This window comes from Engraulis encrasicolus, chromosome 19 (assembly GCF_034702125.1).
Source record: "Engraulis encrasicolus isolate BLACKSEA-1 chromosome 19, IST_EnEncr_1.0, whole genome shotgun sequence".
In the NCBI taxonomy this organism is placed as follows: domain Eukaryota; kingdom Metazoa; phylum Chordata; class Actinopteri; order Clupeiformes; family Engraulidae; genus Engraulis; species Engraulis encrasicolus.
This window is the reverse complement of record NC_085875.1, coordinates 1299632-1304917: the sequence shown is the minus strand read 5'-3', so window position 1 is coordinate 1304917 and position 5286 is coordinate 1299632. Positions and strand designations below refer to the sequence as shown.

The 5286-nt window shown below is 41.7% G+C and overlaps 1 long non-coding RNA gene across 2 annotated transcripts; it reads left to right on the top strand.

The window, feature by feature from the left end:
* The first annotated feature begins 2233 nt into the window (after positions 1 to 2233).
* Positions 2234 to 3779, top strand: LOC134434809 (uncharacterized). Of its 2 annotated transcripts, none has more exons than XR_010031941.1 (6): positions 2234 to 2319; positions 2585 to 2704; positions 2821 to 2906; positions 3207 to 3298; positions 3528 to 3645; positions 3761 to 3779. It is a non-coding gene; the product is annotated as an uncharacterized LOC134434809 (long non-coding RNA). The 2 variants fall into 2 exon arrangements; XR_010031942.1 differs by having other exon boundaries at positions 2585 to 2711.
* The last annotated feature ends 1507 nt before the right edge of the window (positions 3780 to 5286 follow it).

Genomic DNA, 5286 nt, shown 5'->3' with positions numbered 1-5286 from the left:
TGCCAGGTTGGGCGGATACTTTTTTAGGTAGATTGGCTAAGTGTGTCCACTACACAGGCGATACCTAATGCAGGACGCTAAACTGGCACAAACTGACATCTGACAAATGATATCTAGCCGCTACTTCACCTGCTCAACCCAACCGAGAATGCAATAACGACAGCATTTTCGTTCGGGGGGCAGGCTGGCATCTGAAGACTGTCTTCGGTTACCACAAGTGTCATGTTAGTTCTACATCAGGGAAGTCGATGAATTTTCTTCTTTTTTTGTATCACCTATAACTAGTTTTGTGGGTGCAAGTGCTTGTGTGACTTTGCCTGCGATATTCTGAGCTCACTGCGAGTCCGAACTCCGATAAAGGCAGAGGGAGAGCTCGCGCATAATATTACCGGCAGGTGTGGTAAGTCGCATCATGTGCTTGGTCAGCTTGCTTGCGCAAGAAAATGTTGTCGCGACAATGGTGTGTTTGTGTCAACTGACGTTTCTTATCTCGGCTCGTATGTGCTATGTGCTTTGCTTGTTTGGTTAGCGTCGTAGCTTGTGTAGCCTACTACATAACTGTTTGATTACCGTATGCGGATGAAGCTGGCTGCGTGGAAAACTGTTTACATTCACCTGTCGTTGTGTTCCAAAATCATAAGGCTTTAATGCGGAGGGTTATAGTTAGCCAATTTCTCTCTTTCACGAGCAGGGATTTGTTGCTTTGTTGACGCTACAGGGAAGTTTCATGGTTTAAAGAAAGTTGTGGCTAGCTCTATAGGCAATAAGGCAACAGCTACTTCAACAAGCTATGCATGATAGCTGATATCAGCCGCAAATCGTGCGTGTGTAGTTGTCCCAGAGACCGTTTAGTTCTAGTGTGACTGTGTGATATTGTACTCTGTAGTATGTTCAGTATTTCCGAAGACTGGTTGGTTTATATTGTTAATGTAAATGAAATATATAAAGTTGTTGTGTGCACTACAGTAGTGAGACAAAAGCCTTTCATAGACTATATTTAGGTTGCCTGTATGTTTTGAAGGTGTGTCTGCAAAGCTCTGTAACGTTTTGTCTTTTTTTTTTTCATCTCTTATGCTCTGGATAAGATGGACGTCTTTCCTCTGACCTGTTACCAAGACAGCTGGATGTGTAAGAAGCTGGAACTAAGTCACTGAAGAAGTAAACCGATGAAAACCGATTTGGATTGTCTGAGAGATGTAAGTGACTGAGTTCAGGACAAATGTCAACTGTATTTAGGGTGACCAGATGAGGTTTGCTGAAATTCGGGACGTTTTTCTTTTTTGGAGGGGGGGGGGGGGGGGGGGGGCCGTTGAGAAAAAAAAGACAATTTTGAAAATTAACTAGGCCTATAGCGATGCAATTCAGACCTTTCGATTTATAGAATAGTCTAATAACAAGCCCTGCCAACATGATTGATTGAAAGGCAAGAACTAAATTGATTATTACAGTAGTAGCCTACTTGTTAAACTTCTTTTCCCCACAACTGCGATGCCTGCATTGTTTCCCCCCTCGATGCCATGCCAATCCCGCAGCTGCTGTTGACCTCTCATTTTCTCCTTCATTTTTTAACGCTTTCTGTGACGCCTACCTGCATCGATGCTTTGGCATCTCAGCTGCGAGGTTGTACACTTTGAACACCGAATTGATTAGCTTGGTGTCACTGCAAGTTAGCTTGTCAGTGCACTCGTGTGCCTGAACTCGGAACGTCAACAAATAAACAATACAATGCGAGGATGCACGCTGACAGAACGTTCTAAAACCAGAATATAGTTCCCCTCCCCATTCATTCATCTACCTGCAATGTCGATTCTGTTTTTTACTCGCATGGTGGGGCTCTTCATCTGCCATGTCGCTACTACTGTCATTTTGTCGATGAAAGTGAAAATGCGCGCCGGTAATTGCTCGCGCTTACTGTTGCAATCGAATAGAATGTCAGCAAGATAAAATAGATACATTGCTGAGGGGCGGAACGCAGCCACTTCACGTATTTGGGGCTGCACAAGCAGCCTCTCAGGGACACAGGCGGCAGTAGCCAAAAGTTTGAGATGTGTACCTGGTTAAAACATTATTATTAGTAGGTAAGTCTAAATTTCGGGACATGCACAGTCAGATTCGGGATTCGGGACAAAAGCTTATAATTCGGGACTGTCCCGAATTTTTCGGGACATCTGGTCACCCTAACTGTATTGTAGACCTATTACTTTAACAATAAAATCACAATAACTGCTTATTTTTTGGCTGTAGGACACAAGTAAAAGGAGAAGAATGCTGCTCAGCTGGGTTGGCGAAGCTCTTGGATATCATCAGCACATGTATGAAGTAAGTTTTTTAAATCAATGCACAACAGCAGGCGTTAATGCGCGTGCACGCACACACATACACACACACACACACACACACAGACACACACAATGAGAGCTGGCCTGATATTGTTCTTTGATTCTGTGAATGTGTATGGAATGCCTACAGTACTGTCTGGTGTCACTTCAGACAAGTAACGGTTTACTGTATGTTCTGTCTATTTGTCTGCCAAACTCTCAAACTTGTTGTCTTTCTTTTTGTCTTCCTCTTTGGGCACCGGTAGGCACAGAGTCATTCCGGTAGGCACAGAGTCGTTCCTCGATGGACGTGATGACCTGGCACCAAAACCGCTTAATGTGTATGAGGCTGTGTCTGCATCGAGGGAAGAAACCAGCACTGAAATGTTGAGTGTATGATCCAGTTATTGTTAACATGGGTGCCAGTTGTACTATATATTTCACAGTAAAATCCCAATTACTATTACAATACTCATAGTTATTCATTCTTTTTCTGCTGTAGGACACAAATGAAAGAAGAGTACTTCTGCTCTGCTGGGTCTGCGACACTAATTATCCGAGGAGTCCTCAAACATCAGGATGTAGGAAGTAAGATCTTTATATGTCATGCATAACAGCCCATGCGTACACACACACGCCACACATATGCTCATACACACACGTACAAAACATGCGCATGCACACCCCACTCTACACCACACACAAATAAACACACACAACCTTAAAGGAAAATCCCTACTAGTTTCAACATCGAATTATATTGTTCTCACTACCACTGTCTTGTCAGGACCCAACAACGCAGTTCAGGATAAATGTGTATGTCAACTGTATTGTAGGCCTATTACTTTAACCATGAAATCACAATAACTGCTTATTTTTTGGCTGTAGGACACAAGTAAAAGGAGAAGAATGCTGCTCAGCTGGGTCGGCGGTCACACTACTTATTCAAGAAGCTCTTGGATATCATCAGCATGTATGAAGTAAGTTTTTTTATATCAATGCACAACAGCAGGCGTTAATGCACACACACACACACAATGAGAGCTGGCCTGATATTGTTCTTTGATTCTGTGAATGTGTATGGAATGCCTACTGTCTGGTGTCACTTCAGACAATTTTGCAACGGTTTACTGTATGTTCTGTCTATTTGTCTGCCAAACTCTCAAACTTGTTGTCTTTCTTTTTGTCTTCCTCTTTGTGCACTGGTAGGCACAGTCATTCCGGTAGGCACGGAGTCGTTCCTCGATGGACGTGATGACCTGGCACCAAAACCGCTTAATGTGTATGAAGCTGTGTCTGCATCGAGGGAAGAACCCAGCACTGAAATGTGAGTGTATGATCCAATAATTGTAAACATGGGTGCCAGTTGTACTATATATTTCACAGTAAAATCCCAATTACTATTACAATACTCATAGTTATTCATTCTTTTTCTGCTGTAGGACACAAATGAAAGAGGACGTGCACGCACACACACACACACACACACACACATACAAATCATGCACGTGCACACTCCACTCTACACCAAACACAGATAAACACACACAAGCTTAAAGGAAAATCCCTACTAGCTTCATCTAATTATATTGTTCTCACTACCACTGGCTTGTCAGGACCCAACAGCCTCTTTTTTCCAGCCCTGTCCGTCATCTCATTCTAATGAGTGCATGATCTGTTTACATATAAAACAGACATAGCGTGTAGCACCCAAAATGCACATGCAGTCAAGTCAGAAATAACATAACATATATATATATATATATATATATATATATATATATATATATATATATATATATATATTAGGGGTGGGCATAGATTAATTTTTTTAATCTAGATTAATCTCACTGTAATTATGAAATTAATCTAGATTGATCTATACCAAATGGCTCATTCATAATATGCACGATATCAAAATAATGCCGAAAAAAACCTTGGGGTTTCTTAAAACAGATGGCGCATTAGACCAGAGCTCATCTTTTTTTCCAAAATGCATCTCATCTTCAAAAAATGGTCATGTTGATACTTGGAGATGAAAAAATCACAGCAATATGTGTAAAGTGTGTCCAATATGTTAGGAAGCATTTACAGTTATAAGATACTGAAATTTCAAAATGAACAGCGCTATAAATTGTAGAGGCAAATACAGATAAATCTATCAAACATTTAGGCTATTTAAACAATATTACCTCAACAATTCAGCATTTCTAATGGGGAGAGAGAGAGAGAGAGAGAGAGAATCTGCCACTGACTGTTAAAAGGAGCAGCGGCTCCTCTAAGAGAGGGAGGAGCTCTGCGCGTAGTACAGCAGCCCTCAGCAGAACCAGGCTACTTAACTGGATATGCCTATCTAGAACCTACAGCACTGACACACGGCGATTTGACAGTTGTTCTCAGAGTTAGAATGCCAGATGAGTTACAACTCGACATGAATTCAGTTTGCAAAAAAAAAAAAGTCAAGCGCGACAACCGCAAGGTTTATTACCGTCGGACATGAGAATATCTCACTGAATCGCAAATGTGCGCGATTGCAACACAAACATTCAGCGAGAGTAGATATTGACAGTTTCAGTTTGACAATCTTCAAAATGCATAGGACTATCACACGGAATGTTTTGCAATTATAGCACAGGCAAGATTTCTGGAAGTTGTTTGTGTATTCTATGCAATGCTTGAGGAAATGTAGGCTATGTCGGGCTGCAGCTACTCACACACAATAATGTCTCTCTATGCTTCACCTCAAACAATAACGTCTCTTTAGTCTACCACTTATGAAAAAGCACTCAAACAACTACCACGGGCCACGGCAGAGGGATTAATGTTTTCACCATGCAAACACTTCATATTTAGTAGGTCTGCTGAAACAACAGGTGGAGAGAGGAGAAGCGACTGGAGCGCAGTCTAAAAGCGTCTGTCAATTAAACGCTATGGTGACGTGCATACCCAAACTCCAAACCTATATTTT